Below are 23,196 nucleotides of genomic sequence, written 5' to 3'. Positions count from 1 at the left end.
TACCTTGGGTATCTTGTATGTATCTAAAGCGAATATTTAATTTTTTATCTTTTTAGCATAGTTTATCGTCTTCTGAATCAGAGACAGTTTGCCACTCTCTAAAGGTGGGATTTTGAGTGATGAATCTGATCCGTCCTGTGGTATTGGGAAAGTAGTTCTGGCCTGGCATATGGGTCTAGTGTCTGTGTTCAGAGTTAAATCAGTTTGCCCCAGTCAAATGGAGAAGGGCTGGGAGAAGTGTTTCCTTTTTTCCTTCCTCCTTGCTGCAACCCTCTGTATTCCTAAGGTGATGCAGGTATTTTCATCTAACACTTCTGTAGCTGCAGTCACTAAAGCGTGGCATCCTTGAACTCTATTACCTTGCTCTTGTGCTTTCAAATTTTGTGTCTTTTTAAAATGCAACTTGAAGTATATGAAAAGTTTTGGTGAAATGTTTTGGACTTAGTTTTGGTTTTAATGCAGGAGACTGGATTGAACACTGCACGTTATCGAATCCTTTATAAGGATGTGTATTTCTTTTATAAATAGATTAATTAAAAAAAAAAAAAAGAAGAAAGGTAATGATGAGTCCGTGTACATCCAGTAATTCCAAGTCAGAATTGGGCATATAACTAAAATTTCCTCTCCAAAAGATTGCTTCATGACTTTTATTTCCAAAAAGATCTGTGGAAGAGGGCAAATTTGTCTGGAAGGAACCACTGTCTAATTAGTTATATTTGTAAATACCCTTGAAGTGGTGGAAGCACAAATGCAAAGATTTTTTAAAATACTTTCAGTTTTTACATTTCGAATAGAATTCAAATCTCAGGGATTTATTGGCAATACTAGGCTGTAAAACTGTATATTTTTGGTAGTTTTGAATGTTTCAGAAAAGGCTGGCTGTTTTAAGATAATCATAATTTATGTAAAGTGACTGTCTGTTCTTTTTGTAGAACTGTGGGGAAAAACCCCGAAGAGCTTTATTTCTGTCCTCTTAGTAATGTAGGACATAGTGATTAGCCCAGCCTGGTAGGACTGGAAGGCCTTTTGGTACTGCTTGCAATTTTATTGCTTACAGATAAATCAGCTTGTAAATTTAGTAATAGTTCTTTTTGTTATATGAAATGTAAATGTTTCCACTTCACGTTTACCATGAGCCAATCTGTCTAAACCCATTTTTCCATATGTACATCTCACATAATGTACTACCTTCTACTTGTTAATGAGGTTGGAAATATGAACTTGTAAGAAAATACATCATAGTGCTTCATACAAAAGTAAGAGTAAGCATCCTTCTAGACCATGCTCTAATGTGTTCCCTGTAGGGCTACCTCTTGGAACATGTGGACTCCAAATTTTGTTCTGCTTGGCTTCTTGAGTCACCTTCAGCTGAAAGTTTTCACCTCTCCATTTTTGTGAAGCAGGCAGTGTAGCTGATTTGATGAGAGCTACAATAAAAGAATGAGTTATTTTTCCTGATGTTCCTTTTATACGTGGAGTAACCGGGTTGTATTTTTTTGTTTGAATTTCTGAGATACTTTATCACAGCAAAAGCTATAACCTTTTCATTGAGTGTCTTAGCCAAAATATACCCAAACTATCAATCTCAGATAGAAGTGAAAAAAGGCTATCTCCCTATTTCCCTGAGGCTTTCTGTTTTTGGAAGTTCATGGACTCTGACTTTGTAGGTGCTGATTACTTTAAATAATTTATTACATGAATAGGAAAACACTGAATTCAGATTTGTTTTTTATCACTGTTGCTGCTTTTGAGAGCTTTAGAGTTGCCAGTTCATCTTGTTCATTTAGCAGTACAGCTGCTGAAGCTTTTCTTTGAAATAGAAAATTACTTAATTTTTATTCAAAAATAAGACTAATTTGTCAGAATTCTCATTGCAGTAAAAGTCAGTTATCTGAAACATTTATAATTTTTTTTCCTTTGTTCCTGTTCCTGGAACTATTGTTGCTTTAATCGGTTTCCTGTTTATTTCTTTTTTCTTGCTTTCATTCCTTTCCTTGAAGTCAGGTTCACAAATAAGCTTTTTCAACAACCAATTTATTGCTGTTTCAGTGTCTGATAGTGCAGCTTTTGATTGCTTTTCTGTTAAATGGCCAGGAATCAAAGTTTGGTTTGGTAGTGTGCTGCCATTCTGAATTAGTGAGGCAACCATTAGGAAATGATGTACAAACTCCATGCCTTGATAATTCCAAAGTAAGATTTTGTTTAAAACAATTGTTTCTTCACTCAGAGAGTTGTCAAGCAGTCTAACAGGCTGCCCAGTGAAGTTGTTGAGTGTCCTGGATATGTAGGTGTGGCTCTTAAGGACATGGTTTAGTGGTGGACTTGGCAGTGGTAGGTTTATGGCTGGACTTGATGATCTTAAAGGTCTTTTCTAACCTAAATGATTCTGTGATAAAAACTAATGATCTTTTCCTCTTCTACTTTCAGAAAATTGGCCTATGCTTCAAAATGAGAGTGAGGAAGAAGATTCCCCAAAAGTATTAATTTGAACAATAATTACTACATGTAAGTGCTTCTCATTCTTTGTGATGTTGCCTTCACAACTGAAAACTGCTCTTCTGTTGATAAATCTTTGTCGGTTGAGAAAAGGAAATTGCAAAAGAGAGGCCAGGTCCTTCACTTTTCACTGGTCGCTGACAAAATGGGTCAATCAGATACCCATTTCACCTTTTGTCGCCTTACACCTATTTCTTTCCCTTCCCCTCTTTGCTTCTCATCTCTAAAAAGAGAAATTCTTTGGTAGGTTTGTTATGTACCCTTTGTATTCTGTTCAAAATCCTGTATTTTTTTGGCAGTATTTCTGTATTGCAGATATTCCATGTATTTATCAGAGATCAGCTGTACTTCTGCAGAGGCTGGGCACAGGCCCTACTCCATGAAGTTTTTCAAGATCTATAAGTACCTAGGCTGTTGTGGGTGGAAATTACTGTGTGCTCTGGGATATCCCAGATCCAGTGGTAGTTAATGCTTCAGATTCTTATGGTTTTGAAGCCCTGCGCAAGTCCCACAATAGTCATGTTTGAGGACACATTTTTTTATTTAAATAAAACTTAACAGAAAGGTAACTGTCTTCATTTTGAGAAGAATGCTTAATGAATGAATTCACTGAAATATGAATCTGGGTGTAAAGTTGGAAACCAAACATATTATGCAATTGTTCTTTATGCAACTGTAGAAAAAGACTGTTATGATCAGTAGTCTTAACTATGGTAAGAAAGTTGTGAAAATTTCTTGAACTTCTGCATTTGAACAAATTAGACTAAGAGTTCATGCAAATTTGTTGCAGGTTTGATGCTTTTACAGTTCACCCAACTTCACTAGTGGTTGTCAAGCTGGCAATACCTAAAGTGCTCTTAATTATTTTGATTTATTTTGTGCACTTATTGTACTAGAAGTACTGTGGCACTGTAAGAGTTTAATGAATTGTTTATTAAAAAAAAAGAAAAAAAAGAAGTGGGATTTCAAATAATGTTCTAGGGACTTTCTGGCCAAGCCAGAAAAAAAGAATATGGTGACAGCTTTCCAAATGTCCAGTGTCCAGGTAGGTGTCTTGAAACTGGGTTAGCTGTTGTGACTGCTTCCTGTTGGTGAGAGGTCTTGTTTCTGCTTCCTGATCCCAGAAGTTTGTGGTAATGCTGTCTTGAGGTTGTTAGGCTGGGAATACATGATTTGACTTTGGAGAAGAACAGGCTTCTGTGGAAGCTTCAGAAGACTAGAAGTGGCTAATCTTCTCAGATGCCTCCCAGCCACTGCAGTTAGTCAGAATGGTTTATTGGTATAAAGTAGGAACAATGATTCAGAGGGGAAAAAATCTTTGCAGGTAACTAGGAAATCTGTAACAGTCTTTCCCCCACTCCACCCTCCAACTCTCCAGCTCAATGTTTAGTATCTCTGTGCTCCAGGCTCTGAAAATGAATGAAAGGTAGAAGAACTTTCATGACTTCTCAAAACCTCACTTGTAGTCGGAATTGGCTGGTCCCTTGTACATGATGTTATGTAATACAACAGTTTGTATCTTGATTTGACGTTTTGAAAATAAAAGTTTGTTTCTTTGTGAAAGCCTGGTTGCAGGCATGCATGCATATGTAATTACTTACTTTTGTACTTCCTGTTTTTCAGTGTTCACACTGACTTGATTTATCTGGAAGCTGTGGTGATGGTTTGACTGTCTTTAGCAGAGATGTGTTCCTTCCTTTAGCAAGAAAGAGGCACAGTAGTTGAGAAGTGCATGAAACCTCTTCTTGCCTTTTCTGTTTAGTTTGTGTGGGAGGATAATTAAAAGGATTTGTGCAGGTCTATAAACTGCAGTGCCTGGAGCTGTAGTTAAACCAGTTGTTTGGTATATACATTGCTCAGCTACTGAGGGAGGTTGAATAGTGGAGGAAAGGTGATTTGGGCTAGGTGTCTAGGTAAGATCTAGGTACAGCTGGTGGGTTGAGAAAGTAACTGAGCACTACAGTGAAGGTGATATCTTTCCTGTATTACTTGATTATGCAATCCATGGATCATGCTGGATTCCTGCTTCTGGTCACATTTTGTAACAAGCTGCATTTGGAATTATTTTCTGCTATCACAGCCTGGCTTGCGAAAACTGTATTACCATCCATATACTTATTTAATATTTTTTCCTGATTATTTTCAGATATAAAAGAATGTTTCCATGGTAGTCTTTCCTTTTTTTTTTTTTTTTTCCGAATCATGTTTCACACTTAGTCTAATCCATTCTGTCTATGAACTACTGTTCTGTAGTTTGTTGAGAAATAAAGATCAAATCAACATTTTTTATTGCATTCTAAAACATTTTCTTATCCTTTCTCGGATATTCTGTAAGTTGGATTAATATGCGATAGGCTTTTCAAGATAAACTAATCTCTGGAAAAGGCCTGTATATCTTGAGTTTTATTTATTGTAGGGGCACCTAAAGTCTCGGATAGATATTCTCTGTTTCTACATTTCTAAATATACTGTGTCAGGAGGATAAGTTGCTGATTTAGCCCTGCCGTTTTATCAGGACTGTCCCTCTGTGGTTCTGGAGTATCTATGATCTTACTTGCTACTTTCCCTCTTGCCTGAGGATCAGCAAAGTCTGTTTGTTGTTCTAACATTTGGCTTCAGTGTGCTCTTCTATCCTGGTAGGCATTTAGCTTGGATTCTTCTTTGAAAGATTGCTTCCTGATCCTCTGTCTCTCTGAACTATATTCTTTGTTAAAAGTGTTCTAGATAAGTCATTTCTGATGCAGCAGCACAAACAACAGTCTTTAATGTTTTTCTTTTCAAGAAAAGAGGATGCTAATGGATCCATTGACACACACATTTACTGCGGTGAAAAATGATACCAGGCTGAGGCACTGCAGAGAGGTTGGAAGACTGGAGGGGAATTTAACATGAAGCAAGAAATTAGAATGAGCAGGGGAAAATGGGTTTCAAGCCATTTAAGGGCAAACTTAAAATACTGCTTTTAAATTAAAGGGAAGGAAAACAGGTGAGTCCAGGATAAGGAATGGCTGAGAGTTCTGAAGAAAGAGATTGAGAGTTAAGAGCTGACCTTAAATTGAGGGTGTCGTGCACAAAAAGTAGTTCTGAGAATGTAACATCACACCAGGATGAGTAAATGAAAGCACTGTCATTCAACACTGTAAAAGTGATGTAAATCTCTTTGCACAACCTAGGGTAGAAATGGAGTCAACTAGGTCATTGTGTCCAATTTGGAACTGTGCGCTTAATGGATGCAAAGAAATCAAAATTATCTTGCCAAATTTGGGATTCCAGAAGAAAATGGTGTTGAAAATATAACACTTGATCCAAGACCTGTGAGGAGAGGTTGAAATAATAGGCTGATTAAGGAGCAAAAATTTTCCCCCCTTAATTGTCTATGTCTTTTGTGAATGAAGCATAGGGAGGACAGCTTTTTGCAAAAGGTGCTGAGTAGATCTCTTTCTGCATATTGCAGTGGTTTTAATTACAAAATTTTTTTAGCTTAAATACTTCTTCCAATGGACCAAATAATGTTTCATCTTGAATGCATCTAAGTTTAAACTTAAATAATCCGAATCTAAAGCATCAACTGAAAATTTGAAAAAAAACTAGACATGATAACATGGATATTATTTGGCTCTGAATTAGTATTATTCAGTGTCTGAAAAGCTGAATTTCAGATACCACTTGTAGTCTGTACCTTTAAAAATGTCTAGGATTAGTCTGTTACACGAAACTAAATTTTTGTGTTGACTAAATGTTTAAGGGGACAAGATCAGAGGAAACAGCCAGGCAAGAAGTTTCCTGCTTCACAAGTTCTTTCAGTTAAATAGGTGAGGATGTACATCACAGGGTTTTTAAAATCTTGTTTTTAGTATGAAATACAGAGAGATAATGTAGGTGTGATAAATGTATCTGTGAGTTATGATTTTTTATTTAATGTTATCATTTTTAGATGAAATGGTAGAGGAGGAGATAGTCTTGCACATGTTTTGCTGCTGAGAAAAAGAAACTGTAGTTGTCACGGGGAGAACAAGATGTGGATAAATGTCAAGGCAAATTCTACAGTATAGAAATCTTCTGCAGTTGCATTGGCTTTGCTCTTTTTTAAATGATGTAATTATACTACACTGATAATTCAGTACTTCTTTATTGTTTGGATTATATTAAATAGTGGTTAATAAGCACTTTTGAAATTGGCAGATCCTGTTAGCATAGGAAACTCTTCATTTAATTGTTTTTGCACCTCAGTCTTGGTGGGGTTTTTTGTTACTTCTTTTGTTCTTAAATAAATGTTGAAATAAGCCAAGTCTAAGGGGAATGAGAAAAATTAGATGCTTGCCAGTATGAGGAAAAAAACCTAATCAAGACAGAGGTTAATTATAGGGTGATTCACTTGAAACTGATCCTAATGATACTGTCTTTTAATTAGATTGATTTTGTCTAGCCCTATTTGCTGTAACTCATGTTAACTGTATTAAAATTGGTTAATGAATCCAAAAACCTGTCAGTAAGGAGGGAACTTTCAAACTCTAAGGAAGTCTCCCTCATTGCTACATGGCAGGATGTTCTTGGTCATTGGCTTTAGCTGTTGGGAAGAATACATTGCTCCTAATAAGTGTCTAAATTTGATAGAAAGAGATCACTAACTGTTAAATTGGTTGGCAAGTTGAACTGGAAGGTATTTGGACAGAGCCAAATGTGTGATCCCAGGTCTAGAGACCAATATAGTAGATTGCACTTATGAATTAGAGACAATGATTTTGAACAACACAATCAGAAGAAGGAATGTAGGGGGGGAGATATTAACTGCTGTATACAATATTAATAGGCTGTGGTGAGTATGTAATGGCTAGTTTGGGGTTCCTAAGATTAATCGGAAATAGTTCTAAGATGTTTAGAAGAGAGCTGTAAAAATGCAGGTTCTGGGAAAATGTATCTCATTTTAGTGATTTAAGAAGCTTGTTCTGTTGAAGTGTTACTTGAGAAGTTTTGAAGATTTGAACTTTAATCCTATAGGAAAAAGCATTGGTGAGAGCTGAAAACAGACGTTTGGTAACTAAGTACTTGAGCAGTTTATCTGGGCATGATTTGTTCTCTCTCCTTCTCTTTTTAATGTTTGAATCTCATGGATGGTTTTAGTAAAAAGTGCCTTTTCTTGGAGAGTATGTGTGGTGCTGATGCAAGAAATAGGAGAAAGGGTGTGATCATTGGATCACAAAGCAAAGATGGTAGCAACAAGACAGTGTAGCAGAATATGCACGTTAGATGGAAAGAAAGCAGGTATTGCCATTGGTCTTGCAGAGGGGGCTGAGACCTCATGTTGTGGCTCAGGAAACAAAGATACTACAGACCACTGCGGAGGAATCCCAGTCCAATTCCCCATGCAAATCCCAGTCCATATTCCCCTCTGGAGGAGGGACAGGGGAATATATTAATATATCCTTACTCAAGTCAGCATATTACTGGTAACGTTTTTCACAAGTACTATGTAAAATACAATGTGTCACAGTAACAGGAATATAAATGTGTGAAATCCATCCTTGTCTCAAGGCATTACCAGCTCCTTTTCTGCCAGCCAAATGCATTTTCAGACATCATGTTGCATCTTCTTATGCAGTAGTTGTATTACTCCTTTCTCCTTTCTAGATGGTGTATAGATTTTTCACCTGTCAAACTAATGGTAGAATCCTTCTCAATGAATGTTGGCTTTGCAATTCTGCCACTGAACATGTTCCTTTCCAGGAAGTACGCTAATGTTTTCACAAAGTTCTATTTTTAACAGACTGCTTTTTGCGCCTTCCTTCCCAACCATATTAATATTCGTGGTATTATTGTTTTCCTTTTTAACCATGGAAAAGTATTCTTTTCCTCTCTGTTCTTCAGTTTGGCTTAGGAAGGCAGAACTACTGTGTGTCTCTCTCCTCTTGATTCATCAGTGTAGAAATTTCCTTCTCTTGAAATGTGCTTTTTCCTGCATGCTACAGTTGCAGTGCTGGGCAAAGGTCATGTTTTTAGCATCTCTAAAAGTATGAGCTGCTTACTTTATATTTCTTCAAGGAGATAGTAGTCTGGAGTTGCAAGCTTCTGGACGGCAATCTTTCTGTCTTGTGCTATTGTCCGAAGACTTTGATTGTGTTGTCAGAGTTATGTGTTATATGTCAGTTGTGTTTGGCATGAACATGGTCTGAAGGGTGCAAGGAGATTGCTGGTTGTCCTGTAACTGTAAGAGTGAATGAACCTACAACTTGGTGTTTTTCTCACAGACCCGAAAGCACCGCTCAGCACTGTGCAGGTGATCACTGAATACTTGCATCGGTTGATGGTTTTTGTGCGCCATCTGTGTCGTGCATCCTTTCTTCTTGATTATCTTGTCTTCATTTCGGTGTGTTTTGGTGGTTGCTGAAGTCAAACAAATACAGAAAAATTATGTATGCTATTGTTACATGTTTATGACAGTCCTCTGAGAAGAAATCATGTGTCTTCTGGAGAGTGGCTGAGTGAAAACTGGTGTGATGAGCCACATGTATTTTATAAAGGGTACACTAAAAAGCCACTAATGAAGTTGTGGGAAGTGGACTCTTGAGTCCTCATAATTTCCTGAATGCTGTGATTAGCATCCCACAGAGCATTGTAAAACAGTTCATTAATCATAGTCAGTGATAAAGAAGGCTCTGGAATGTCAGCTGTACTATGCACCTTTCTGTGGTTACAAGGTCTTGGGAACAGGGGCCAGAATATTTACAAAAACAAGTATGTGTGCTGTGATGGGCCACTCTTAGCAGCAGTATGACAATTAATGCTTTCTAGAATAAAGAATAAATGGAATAAAACTTCTTCTAGTGTAGCAATACTATTAGAATAGGTTCTTAAGTTATTTTGCTAAGGATGTTTTATGATATTTGTATTTTTCTGTTACTAAACTATTTCTCTTTTAAATGAACATTCACATTAAAAATGCTTGCACTAATTTTGTCCCGCTGGCTCCATTCAAACAATTAATCTAGTTGTGTTGAGTTTGCTGATCAGCATGTTTTCTTATAATTTTGTAACATTCTATCCTGGTGTTCCAGGTATTCCAGAAAACTAATTTACTTATACCTGGAACCTCTGTTTTTCAGTTAATAATTGTTGCTGTTAACTAACACGTATTTCTTAAAATGAGTTGTGATGTAACATGATCTGTATGATGAATCTGAATTACTAATCTCCATTGGATGGGAAAAATTAATGTGGATATTTTTGCAAGTTATTTTGCAAAAACTGAAAATTGAAAATTCATTCTACATCAGTGCTACATAGTTTATTTGAAATGGTTTATTTCTGAAAAGTAGTACTGTTCTAAAGCATACACTTGAAGTCAAAAGACACTAAATCAGAAGTGTTCCACCAATCCCTAGATTTTCCAGCTAGCAGCTTATATTTAGTTTTGGCTCTTTAGTCCTATAGCAGTATCCTATGCCAGAGTGTGTTATTAGGATGTGACACCAGTGAAAAATAATCTTGAGTTTGGGAGAATTTTATGGCAACATATATTAGAGTGGGCTAGTGTTTTGTTGTCTCACTAGAGCAGGGGGCATAGCTTGAAGCAAGGTCAAGAGAAAGGAAAACTTGATCTCTGTTCAGAAAATCAGTGGAATGTAGTCCATGCATTCTAAAGGCTTCAGAGAGTATCATAATAACGTAAGCTTTCCACCTCTCGTTCTGCTTTCTTTCTTCCACATGCCTTTTTGGAACACTGATCTTTCAGTCTTGGACTCTGCAATCCCTTAAATTTGGCAGAACTTGAGGGTTTTTCCATTTGTCTTCTGTCAAAGGATTGCTTATTGCCTACTTTCATTTATTCCTTTGCATCAACTTTTTCATAATTTAGTAACTGTAACTGCTGTAAACATCATCTAGAAATGGAGTTGATGGCAGAGAGAATGGGGTATTTCCTGGTGCATGCCAAATATAATGAGTAGGTTTGTTCGATTTCCTAAAAGTCTATGGGATTTCTCCAGGTCTCTGTGCAGGGAGACTCAACTCTCTTCTGTAAAGAAGCATCATAAAAATTAATTGATAGCTTGATACAGAAAATAAACAGAGCTTTGATGAAATTCAGTGCTCCTGCGCATGTACGTGCTCTTTCCATGTAGTTGCTCACTAAGTCACGGCCAACAACTTCTGTTGCTATCTTGTATTTCAATGGTATTTTAATCTGTGCTATTTCTTTAGAGATATCAGGAGCGTGTTATGTATCCATATGCACACAGAAAAGAATTTTTAAAAGAATTTTTATCTATGCCCTTTTTAGCAGTCATAGTATGAAGAAATATTTTTTTCTGTTTTGTTCACATCTACAGTACTTTTTCTAAAATGTAATTTATTCTGGTACTCTGCTTAAGGATGTAACTTTTTTTGGTCCAATTCCTGCCCTGTTATGATGCGTAATCAAGTGTTTCTTTCATCTAGAATGATTGTTGTGTTTATGAATTGATTATCTTTCTTCAGCTGCTAAATTTCTCAATTCTGTTTCTCAGAGTGTTCAGCGTTCTTCAAAGCAAGAAGAATTTTAACTTTTTTTTTTTTCTCTGTTCCTCTGGCCCAGTTCATACAGTAAAATTGTGGAGAGGGTTCTAGATTTTTTTGCCATGTGAGCATGTTTTTATCTTTCTCCACCTGTCATTTAATTAGACAAGATTAAGGAATGAAATACACAAATGCATTTTTCCTAAGCAAACAGGGAAGACAAATTATTCATAGCAAGCTAACAACCAGATAATTAATATTTTTTTTTTTTTTTAAAATATCAAATATATTATTTTGGGATGATTTGGATGAACTGGTTAAAAATTAATTTCCTATTCCCCCATTTTCTTGTTGATAAGTCTCCTCAAACATTTTAAAATAAGGATCCTCATTTCTAGAAAGCTCAGAACTGTACATTAAGAATGTCTTAGACGTGTGTGATTGTAATGCTATATCCAGTTTCATGCCTTTTTATTGGAATTGTAACATTCAGTGTGTTTGATCTATAATTTTCTTGGTCAAGGAAAGAAAATCTGAGAGAATGACACAGGAGAAAAGAGTCAGCTCAACACGTAAGACATTAAAATGTCCCAAACCAACCAACAAACAACTAAACAGGAAAAAAAAGAAAAGAAACCCCCAAACTGTAGCCAAACTATTCCAAAAGTCTGTGTTGCATGTGAGAAACCTTTTTCAGCAGGACTGCAAAGTGATGGCCCACACAGCTCGGCATAAATGTAACTTTCATAGGTTATACCTTCACCTTATTGATTTTATTTCTGTGCTAGGATCAGATCCTATTAATTCTATATATAGAACTGACTTCCTTGTGTGGCTGTTGCTTATATTGGTCTTGAAAACCGGAAACTAGAAGTTGCTAGAGGTTCTGTTCAACAGAACCTTATTTTACAAGAATTCCAAAGGTGGTCTTTGAGGTAAAAGATCTCTAAGTTTAACTCCTGTTAAACACAACTGTGAAAAGAGTTATTTGATATGTGTTCAAGTATGGTATGTTAAAGAAGAGCCAATGCAGAGGTGACCTGATCAATAAACTGAAATGAAACTGCCTGTTTTTGGCAAGGCTTTTCAACAATTGCTTTTAGAGAAATGAAATTTCGGGGAGAAAAGAGAAGCAAGTTTTTTGTGAATTTGTAACCCCATAAAGGAATAGAAAAAAACAGAATATATGGTTATTTTCATAATGGTTACAGTCTAATACAACTTTTCATCTTATCCTGCTCAAGGGCCTGTGCTGGGTCATGTGTACTTCATCAGAAGAATAAACTGTATGGAAAACAGAGTCTCTTGAGCTTTTCTGCGTAGAACCTATATAGGAAACTTTAGCATTATATTTACGACCAAGTAATCTTAGCTTAATGTTTTCATTTTAATTATTTTTTTTTCTGTGTGTGCTTCTCTAATATAAATAGGGAGTGAAGGAAGTTAGAAGTGAGATGTTGAGATTTGGGAAGAGATCTTCCTATGGTCAGGTAATGAAAAAAATTCTGAATGGTACTAAATGAACCTGTGCAAGTAGCATTCCATGAAGATATAACTATATAATATGTGTTACTCAATACAGTATGTATAGTAATGGAGCCATTTAAAGGAAATTAGGGTCATGTGGTTTTTTAAAATACCAGTGTTGAATTTTTGGTCACCTAATGCTGTCTTAGACTTTCATCTACCATCCTAGCTGTAAAAAAGAAGGTATACTAGTAGTATTTTTAAACACATATTTCATTCCATGAGTGTTTTTAAAAAGCTTGATTTGTGTATGACTGAAATGAATAAAAATCTCCAAGCTCAACTTTGGATCTAAATTACTTATTAATCTCTGGCACCAGCTGTGTAAATTACCGTGAGACAAACAGAGTGTATGAAATTTCTCTTCTATCAATTGTTGCATAGAGAGTTTTTCCTAGGGAAGTCTTATGAAATCAATTAATAGATATTTAGAGTATTTATAAGTGATGTTGTATAAAAGTAGGAAGTAGTGATTTTTTTTTATATGTCATTAGGGAACCTTTTTGTAATGCTTTATATTTCTGTGAAATAATGAGAAAATGTTTACAACCATAAATTGTATGCCTATCTCTCCATTGTTTTTCAAAAGAAAGCAAAGATATTTTGCTACATATTTGGTATTTGAAAATAAGTTTCTGAAAATTAGCTAATTTAGCTAATAAACACCTCCTGGGCTAGTACAGTATTACTATTATTTTTTTAATAAGTGTCTGATTACTCTTGACTGACTTTATCTTAATATTGCTGTCTTAAATATTGATTTGAAATGTGTTTAGTAAGTAGATAGCAAAATTCATCTTTCTGTCATATTCTGGTAGCTGTTTTTTTTTAGTTTCATTTATTTTAGAAAGCTTGCATCAGTTTTAACCTCCTGATGTAAGGAGACTGATGTCCATCACCACTGCACTTCAGAAAAGTGATGGTTATATTGTGAAGCAGAGTATCTTGCTACCACACATGTAAATATTTTAAACTGCTAAAGAGTTATACTGACCATAGCAAAAGACTTATTCGCTTGTGTTGAACAAACACTTTGGTAGTGAGAGGCAAGATAGCAATGACAGAAGGAATTAGTGGTGCTGCTCTAGGTGAAATTTTGAATTTTTACAGATTTAAACTTTACAATTGTTTGCAGATTGTAAAATACAGTCAGAATTTTGGTGGCTGTTTGATTCAGTCTCTGTGAAAGCGTATGTATATGTAGCAGGCAAAAGCTGTTGGAGAGCTGGTATATCTGACAAGTTCAAGTGAGCATAAGGAATCTGTTCTAAAGAAAGGATCCCAGTGCTTGTTATGTTGATAGTATTGTGTAGTGATGGATGGAGTGCAGGGAGAAAATCAGTTACCACTTTATCAGTGTTATTTGTCCAATTTTCAGTTCGTGTTTCCCCATATGCTACACTTTTGGGATATCTGAATAGCCAACAAAAAGAATTTTTACAATTTAAAACATATAGTGTTCCCTGAACTTTGAACATGTGTTTTAGTATTATCTATATGTACTTTTTTTCCCTCTGACTGACTTGAAATGTAATGCTTTATGATTTTGCATATTCGAAATATAGTCCCTGGGTTTTGGTGTTTTGGCACTCTAATTGTTTTCCCCTATATCATGTGGTTGGAAAATGGGTCAGACACTATTGCGCTGAGAATACAATGTTGGTATTTCTTGGGCTTTTCCCCCCTCCAATAAGTGTACTTAGTAAATAGTTAATTTATTTGACATCAGTTACATAAATGGATGTAAATAAAAAATGAATGGTTTTCCTCCAAATTGATGATTGGATATTGTTCTGAAAAGATTAGAAATAATTCAGACCAGTTTTTAGAAAATGAAGATGTTTCATACTACCTGTGAAAATCACATGGGTAGTATGGGGTTCTGTTTTGTTTCCTAGAATTCTTCTGTATTGATTGCAGCACACTTTGGATGTGTATGGATGCTTCTGTGAATGCTGGTTGCAAGATCAGGATCTAAGTTAGGGGTGCAAAGCAGGAACAGTAAGTCCTTTGAATACAGGACTTAATTACAGCAGCAGCAGCAAGTGACACCCTGTGAGCACTTTTGTTACACTGTTCTGAAAAGTGCAGTCTGCCTGTGTTTTAAGTAATACATATACAGATGAAACGGTGAGGTTCCTATATTAAAACATGAACACAAAGTGTTCACATACACAGATTTCACTAGGATATAAAAATCACATACCATTAGAAAATTTCTTTGATCTTTTTTTTTCCAATAGACTGCGTTTTGGAGCATTTAACTGTGTTTGTACTAATAATGCTATGTTAGTTTGTAGAAGAACGTAGTAATTACTGCATTTACAAAACTTAATATTGGGTTTTTTTAATCAATTTGTTATGAGGGATGGAAAGCTCTCTGATTAGAACAAAGTTACAGACAGAATGTAATAGGTTTGTTTCCTCTAAGCTCCAATACTGATTGTTTTATAAACTACAGGTAAAAGGTTATGTTTCATGTTTTAGTTTACCATCCAAGCATCTTTCATAACATTTCTTTTGTAGAAATGCTTGTGTTATCTCATTTTCCTCTGTTTTCACTTGACTGGTCACACATTGTGACTTCTTTCTTCCTATGGTTTACTGCTGCTTTTCATAAAAAGAAGAGTGTGAGAGAAAGTGGTCTTAAAACTAAAATCTGTTTTCTCTATTATATATTTAATATGTATTAACATTGGCATAGTAAGGCTTAGTTTTGGAAAAGTTTTCCCTAAGCTCTTCAGCAGTATGGGTTTGTTGTGTATCTGCAGAATTCAACTCTTGCTACCTACTTCCAAATACGTACACATGCACTGTGTCATTCTAACCAACTCCCAAATAATTGCTTTTGAAGTTCTTGCAGTAAAGATATTCTCCCTACCTCTGGTGCTTCAGAAGTTCAAGTTTATTATATTAGGTATCTTGAAGACTCTTAAGAAGTATATCCAAGTTCTGTCAAAAGGGGCTGAGTTCTGTGGCACTGTTTATTTACTGTATTTTGTTGAAATTTTCTTCACTTTTTTCCTTCACTTACTGAATAGATTTTCAGCAATGACCATGCCTACATAAGATCCAGTCAGAAAAAGTCATATTTAAAATTAATGTGATCTGAGCTTTTGTTTGAAAAGGCTCTCTGTCCTACTTAAATGTCAGTAGCAGTTATCTGTAGAAGTGGAAGCAAGCAGCCATGACCCTTCTAGCTTACTTTCTGAGCTCCCAGGACTTGGGTTGTTCTAAGGGAGATGCAGTATAGTATCCATGGATGGATTTTTGTAGAAGGAATGTCTAAGTCTGCTTTCTTTAACATATCAAATTCTTTAAACTCAAACATTTTAATTACAGTGAATATCACAATCGAGTAGCGACTTCGGAAAATTCTAGTGTTCTACATCGACCAGATCTCCCTAATTCCATGCTAATTTAATTTATAAAACTTAGTCACCTTTGGAGGCATGACATCCCTCAAAAAACCAATGTTCTTTATTTCCCAGTGTCTGGTGTTAATTGATGTGCCTATTGTTTCTGATGAGTATTGTAGTTTTCTAGCTGCAAGAATTCTTCTGTCATCTTCTTTGTGAACAAAGATTTCAATGTAGGCATCAATTTAAGATCATTCTAGTAGCTGCTAATGCATTTATTTCATTTAACTTTCCTACTGTGGTCCTGTATTTAATATGTCAAGTCTTTCAATTCCATTCTGTTTTAAAAATATTTGATATAGATTTTATACATGTAAGAATTGGCTTCTCAAAACTTCTGTAGGCTGTCAATTTCGTATTTTTCAATTAAGCTTCATCACCACCTCTCTGCTTGGTTTATGTGTGTCACAGGGAGCAAAAACTTCGTCACTGATATTTTATAAAGCAGCTTAAAGTGTACTCCAAAGACTTTTTGCTGCTTCTGATGTTGTAACTGGAAGTGATTGTGGACTTGAAGTGACCAGCTTCTTCCCAACATTTTCTAAAAGACCATCTAGTTTTCTTATAAAATTCTGTCTTTATACTCAGCAGTCATTTCACCACAGAACATTCACTAGTTTAGTCAGCCTATTATCTTATACAGGTGATATTTTATACCTTACTGTATAACCTGTCTTCTATCCTTTAGAATCCCTGTTAGTCGCCACATAAGAAGGATGTTGGTATCATCTACTTATGGAACCATTTCTTTTCTCAAAATTTTCTTCAGGCTCCCTTGACTTGTGAGCCCAGAGTGCTCAAAGTATTAAAATTTTTTTCGGTGTACTTATGTGTAGATGTGGCACTTTGGGATGTGGTTTGGTGGTGGACTTGGCAATGCTGGGTTAATGGTTGGACTGCGTGATCTTAGAGGTCTTTTCCAACCTAAAAACTTCTATGATAGTATGAGTCTACTTGTCTGTCTAGAATATTTTGATTTTAGCAAAACCAACTTCAAAAACCAGTGTTTCACTTCTTAAGTTCCACACTTACCTACCTGAACGCAGATAATCACGTGTATAATGCAGCATGATGGGGTAGCCCCTGCCCTCTAGTCTTCTGCTGACATTTGTTATAGTCTTCGTTAGCAATTTTCAAGTTGGGTAGCAGGCTGATTTTCTTGTTTCATTGTTGCTTTTTGATTTTGTGAGTAACTTAGGGACTGGAGATGTAGATCCTCTATGCCCCCCTTTCTTTTGGAACTGAACTCTAAATGCCATCCAGACTCTCCTTTAAATGACTAGGAGATTTTGTCCTGAGACTCAATTCGCTAAAGCAGGGTTGCTTGCTTTAAAAAGAATACAAAGATTTATAAACCAAAAGCCTAATATTTGTGTTTGGGCCTTAGCCAGACTCTTGAGTAAAAAAGAGTTTGTGGAGTGTGTGTGTCTCTCACAGGAGGCAGCTCAGAACCATGGAGAGCTCTTTAAAATTCCAGTATAGGGAATAATGGGCATCCTTGATTTTTTCTTGTTATCGTTGCTAAAATTAGCCTGAGCTATTCAGAAATGAAGGAAGCTGAAGGGCTTGAAAAACCTTGCACTGAAAATAAGAACAAGAATGCAATACCTGTTATAAAAGAGTAGGTGGAAAAAGCCTGCCTTGCAAGTTAAGGAATTGTGAGATATTACTGGAGAACAGCTAAACACTGGAGCCGCTGGCTACGATAGTCACATCCTTATTATAATGTGTTCACCACAAAGGAAAATACTGCTTTTCTCACAAATAATAAGTTTATACACAATTATTCTATGAAGTAAATGGCTGTGTTGCTATGTAGGTTTGGTTAGGAAACAGTAAGGATAAAATGGTTTTAGGTTTTTCCTACAAGTGCTTGACTCCTGGATTGATTCAAATGGTGATTTAAAATCCTGCATTTTGTTACTTATTATCAGTCTGAAATACTTTGATGGGATTTCACGAGAATTACCTTTGAGAACATATGCAAATCCAGTTTTTAAGTCTTTTGTTACTGTAAAGTATTAATATTGCTTTAATAATTACAAACTTTATATGGAAAATGAATTTAAAATCTTGTTTTTAGAATGTTTAGCTTATAAAGTATTCTTTGGTAAAAAACATCAAGCTTGCTTTAACTGCTGTAGGAGAAGTTGTATATTTCTGGGTGCACAGACACAAAAATCCCATCTTACATATAAAAGAAAATAGCTCACTCATTAAAGCTGATGGTTGCTAACACTCACCATGGTTTGACAGCAAATTTATGCATTAGTGATAGCTGTTATAAATAAAAATGGGGGAGTTCTGATTAACAGTGTAAACTTAAAGTATTAAATTTAAAAGGACATAAAAGGATCTAAGCAAGAAGCTAATACTGTCAAAAGTGTTTTAAACTCAGTAAGTTTTAAACTCACCTGTCATTTTTCTTTAATAATGTGTCACACCAATTTTGAGAGGAAAAGGCATTGGCAGCATTATGTGAGGTTTTGACTTGCAACTTCACAGCTCTGTTTTATTCATAGCCTTACTATTGTACAAAGGGCTTTGAGTTTTTCAGTTCCTTCACTTCTAAATAAATGGATAGATCTTAGATCAGTGGTACAGTTGAGCCATGGTGGTGGTGAGGATTACATGCAGAAAACAATCAGTTTTTGGTGGCATGGAGCTCTACAAAAGCTGTAAACCAGTGTAAATTAGACAGCATGGACCTATATGCTAATGCAAGAAAATTGTTTCCCATACTTGATTAGCACATTGCATACCTTTTTTGGTGCTTTTTAATGTGTAAAGTTCTGTATCCCAAGATAGAGAAAACTGGAGTGCCAAGAGAAAGATGAAGATTCGCGTATTTTGGCAGACCGGAATTAAAGTTAAGGCAGATACTTCTTTATCATATGGCAATTACTATTTGCAGTCCCAGTAAAATTTGTCTTGCTCTAATAAAAGTACTGCATAAAACATTGTTCAATTTGAACTAGAAAATGGTGATAGAAAGCAAGTCTGATTATTTAGTTAATGATCCCATTTGACATTCTTTCCCTGATGAGGCCCACTCAAAACTATTCCGGCGTTTCTGTCAAACCACCCAGTCTCCAAGCCTGCCACATAGAAGAAGAAAGTCTTTTAGCTCAGTTCTGTGGCTCTTTTTTTCTTTTTTTCCCAGCATCTGAATACCGTATAGCTTTCACTATGCTTTGATTTTGCAAAACCTCCTGGTTGCAAATATCACTTCAGTTTTCTTATGGCTGCCAAGTGTCATGCATTTTTGCATAACTATTACAAACTCAGCATCTCTCTCATCTGCCTGTTTTTCATCTTGATTTATAAACATCCAGCTGAGTTGTGAACAGACTGATGTTAAGTTTCCTGGTTATTAGATTTTTTGCATGTTGCTTTGATGCCAGCCAGAAGAGGAAAGATCTTACCTCTGATCTTGCTTCTGATGTTTGCAGCCATTAAGGAATGACATGGGGAAGCAATTGGAAAAGAAAATTTAGTGGAGTGCTTCAGCAGAAACAAGAATGAAAAAGTCAAACATTATTTTAAGGTTGTCCATTGGGTTTTTTTCTCCCTCTGTGTTCCTTTCCCAAGGTATCCAGATTATTCTACTGATTGGGCGCTGCACTTTCCCCAAGAAGAGGCAGCTGTACTTTGGTCCCAGATGAGCACTGGAACAGGAGGCAAACCTTCTATTAAGTTCTGTTAAGAAAGGACTGCATCGTTTCCATTTGTTAACTCTCAAATGACCAACACAAGGCAGAAAGCCCTATTGTCTTCAGCTTCTTGATTCAACTACTGTATATTCTTGAAAGCATTTTTGGTACTTTAATTAAAAGGGAATGAGCAATTTGGAATCCATTACTTAATGAAGTCATCTGTTTCAGTGGCTGTTTCCTTTATCTGTTTTGCACTTACATGTTTAGGAACTACTTTCTCCTACCTCATGAGCCAGATTTATCCAGGTGGAACACTTAAACCGCAGATTTTACTATGTGTTTATTTGTGAGTGTAAGAAACAATTCAATGTCACAAATTCTTTCTTTTTATAACAGATAAGTTATGTTCTTCTAACTTCCAGTCTGTTCTTTTATTCATTGCTTCCTAAGTTTCTCTTCCTGTTTTTATTTATTTATTTATTTATTTTTTCGGAATGAGGCTTCTGCAGTGGTTATCAGTAGATTATTAACTGACTGCTGTGGAGGAAGATCATGCTGGATGTTTGAGTTAGAGGTTTCAATTTTATTATTCATCGACTGTGGTCACATTAGAATAGGGTTGTATAGAGTCAATACAGTAAGTCAACAAGAAAAAATAAACCTTTACTATCATGTAATTATCCTGTTCATTTTCTGAGGTAATTTTTATTTTACAAAGATATTTTATTAGTTCAGAGTAAATGAAGGTAACTTTACACTTCACTGTGTTTCTGGTTAATGTATTATCTTAATAGTTGAAAAGGACTGTAAAAGTGAAGACTGCTCTATCCATATATATCCATTGGAGGAGTGCATTGTTTCTGCAATTGACTCTTTTATCTTTCTAAAAGAAGAATCACCACAAAGTTTTTGTCTGTTTGACAGAAAATCTTGTATATATTTGACAAGTACGCTGCTCTTTTTTTTTCAAAGTACAATTCTCTCTTTTGTTCAAAATAACATTGATTAAAAAAAAGATAAATTACTGTATCATTTTTGAAGCTTTCAAATATAATATGTTACGAGAATCATGAGCACTTATATTTATTATTGTGTCTAATATAGAGTGCTTATTATTTTCAAACTGTATTTGTTACTGTTGATGTACTGTTGATTCTTTTATCTAGTTTAGAAAAGTAATTACTTCTGATTAGATTCTTAACTCCTGATAAACGCTTTCAAGGTCAATGTTCTGTGTATAGCTTTAGTTTAAAAGCCCCCAAGTGCTGTAGGTATGGACTTCTCTGAGCCGCTGCTGTTGTGATAACTGAACCTTTAGGTGTTCACGTAGCATAGTTTTGAGGAATACTGCATCTCTGATACTAAAAGTACCTAAATTGGTGTTTTGATTGTTTTTTAGCTCTGACCAAAAACTATGTACTTGAAGTAGGATTAGTACTTAATTCCATTCTGTTTTTGTTATTGCTGGGTTTTTTTTCTTCCAGTAGAAATAAATTTAGTAACTACAGGGACATAGGACCCTGAGTTGTCCGTAATTTTTATGCAGTGCACCTTAGGTGTTCTCCATGTAATTAGCTCCTCAAAGGAAAACAAATGTTTTTTTAACTGAAAAGGTGCCAAGTTTTTTTAGGATAACAGTTAGGATAATTAACATTTTAAGTATTGCAAATTCAGTGAATAGGGAAGAAAGAAGAAAAGGGAAGAAATTTTTACAAGGTTTTTCTCTGCCCACATTGCAATTGTGAGTGTACTGTAGCTTCTACTTGCTCACAGTTAATTCAGTGCCTTTAAGCCTTGAACTGCATGAAGAAAGCTTATGTTTCTTTGGAAGATAGCAGGAATTTCCTTGAAATTTTGGAAGCTGTATTCTTCTGCTATGGACTTCTAAAGAGCTGTTCAACTTATTTGTATTTTATTTTCTCCAAATCTCCAGATCTGTGATTTCTCCAGTGATTATTCTAGTGTCTTTTAAAATTTTGATTAAAAGAAAATTCTTTCCAAGGTTTCTTTAACATATTCATAATTTTTATAAATGATAAAAATACATAAATGACAAAAGATATGAAAGAATATTTGAATACTCTTCTATTAATTTCATTAAAATTAAGGGTAAATATTCTATCTTAGATTTTATTTTTTTTTTCCATTTCAAAATTTTGCCAGGTATTTTGAGCAGGGAGTAACGCTTAGAGATGGGGAAACAATTATTTGACAAAACTGCTAAATGGCTGAACTGCTTTAATTGATTATGCAGATTTTTATCTTTCATTCAACATGTATAACATCTTTCGGCTGCAAATTTGATGGTATCTGTAAATATTAATGAATCAACTTCAAACATAATTTTGAAGTTGGCAAATATTAACAAGGGAAAATGGGGCCTGGTGAGACTGACTTGTAAAATTTACTCATTAAGTCAATACAGAGCGTAAAATATTCTTTGGTTGCTAGATCACATTGTATCTAATCTAGATGTAATGAAAGATAGTAGTTAAAAATATTCTGATTGAGTGATTGATCTTCGTGGATAATCTGTGATTAGCTAAATAACAAGTAGAAAATGTGGTACTTTAAAAGAAAACATTAGATTCTTTTTCACTGTTATGATAAAGAGTAAATCAAAAGGAACTTGTTCTTACAGAATGCGAAATTAAAGGGACTTTTTTTCTTTCAAACAGTTACTAATTTCTCTGACTGCTGGAATAGTGGAATTGCATGTTAATCTCCAACCTCCATGATGCAGTTGTGTTTACTTCCTGCGGTCACGGAGAGGGTAAGCTGTTCTTCATATGTGTTGCAAAGTTGGGATTTTTTAAGGTGTGCTGCTGTCTATGTGACCCATAAAATTCATTGTACGTTTGCATGTTATGACATTTAGAATAATATGTTTTTACACACCAAAAGCTGTAAAAGTTCTTTTATTTCATGGAATCACATCATACCTGGCTTTGGAAAGTTTCTTTGAGGATCTTCTAGTGCAACACCAGTGATCAAGGCAGGGTTGACTGGAATGCATTGCTTGGGTCTTTGCCCAGCTTCCAGGGATGGAGACTTCACTGACACTTTTTCCTGCACTTTCACCAGTGTGACCATGTGTTGTACTAAGTACAAGGAATTTAATCCAATCTAACATGTTGTATAAGATAAGCTGTCATGGGAACTATTAATAATGAACCGTTTTTTGGTCATGAAAACCAAATAACTAGCAATTGTCCTGCAGTTTTGTTTTTCTAGATATTTTGAATCAATTTTTTCTACTTTTTCAAAAATTTTGCATCAAATATTTGTATTTATTATAACCACCTTTTTTTGTTGTTTTCTTGAGGAATCATTTCCATTAACATCTAATTGATTGATTGATGTGAAACTTCCTAATTATGTGGGTTTTGGTTTTGTGTTTTTATTTGTTTGTTTTGGCTTCATTTTTATTTTGTCTTTGTTTTTGGTTTTTTTTCTTAATGATGGATATTCAGACTTGTGGAGAATAAAAATCCAGAAATTTCCTGGGTAATTTGTACCATTTTGAACAGCAAGGAGATAATGTAAAGGAATATAATGAAATAGAAAGTAATATTAGAAGTTCTTTTGAGTTGAAAGAACTAAGACCT

General features: G+C 35.2%; 1 protein-coding gene across 2 annotated transcripts in view; it reads left to right on the top strand.

Annotated features, from left to right (window-relative positions):
* The window catches only part of FUT8 (fucosyltransferase 8), a 108,529-nt gene that overhangs the window by 18,599 nt on the left and 66,734 nt on the right, over nucleotides 1-23,196 (top strand). For both annotated transcript variants that reach the window (XM_066187915.1, XM_066187913.1), the window contains exons 2-3: nucleotides 2,428-2,505; nucleotides 22,267-22,361. The gene's annotated coding sequence lies outside the window, so the exon portion shown is untranslated. The remainder of the gene's footprint in view (nucleotides 1-2,427; nucleotides 2,506-22,266; nucleotides 22,362-23,196) is intronic.

Source organism: Chamaea fasciata, unplaced genomic scaffold (assembly GCF_029207755.1).
Source record: "Chamaea fasciata isolate MVZ Bird 193981 ecotype frontalis unplaced genomic scaffold, bChaFas1.0.hap1 SCAF_7, whole genome shotgun sequence".
Classification (NCBI taxonomy): Eukaryota; Metazoa; Chordata; class Aves; order Passeriformes; family Sylviidae; genus Chamaea; species Chamaea fasciata.
This window is presented reverse-complemented; position numbering and strand designations above follow the sequence as displayed.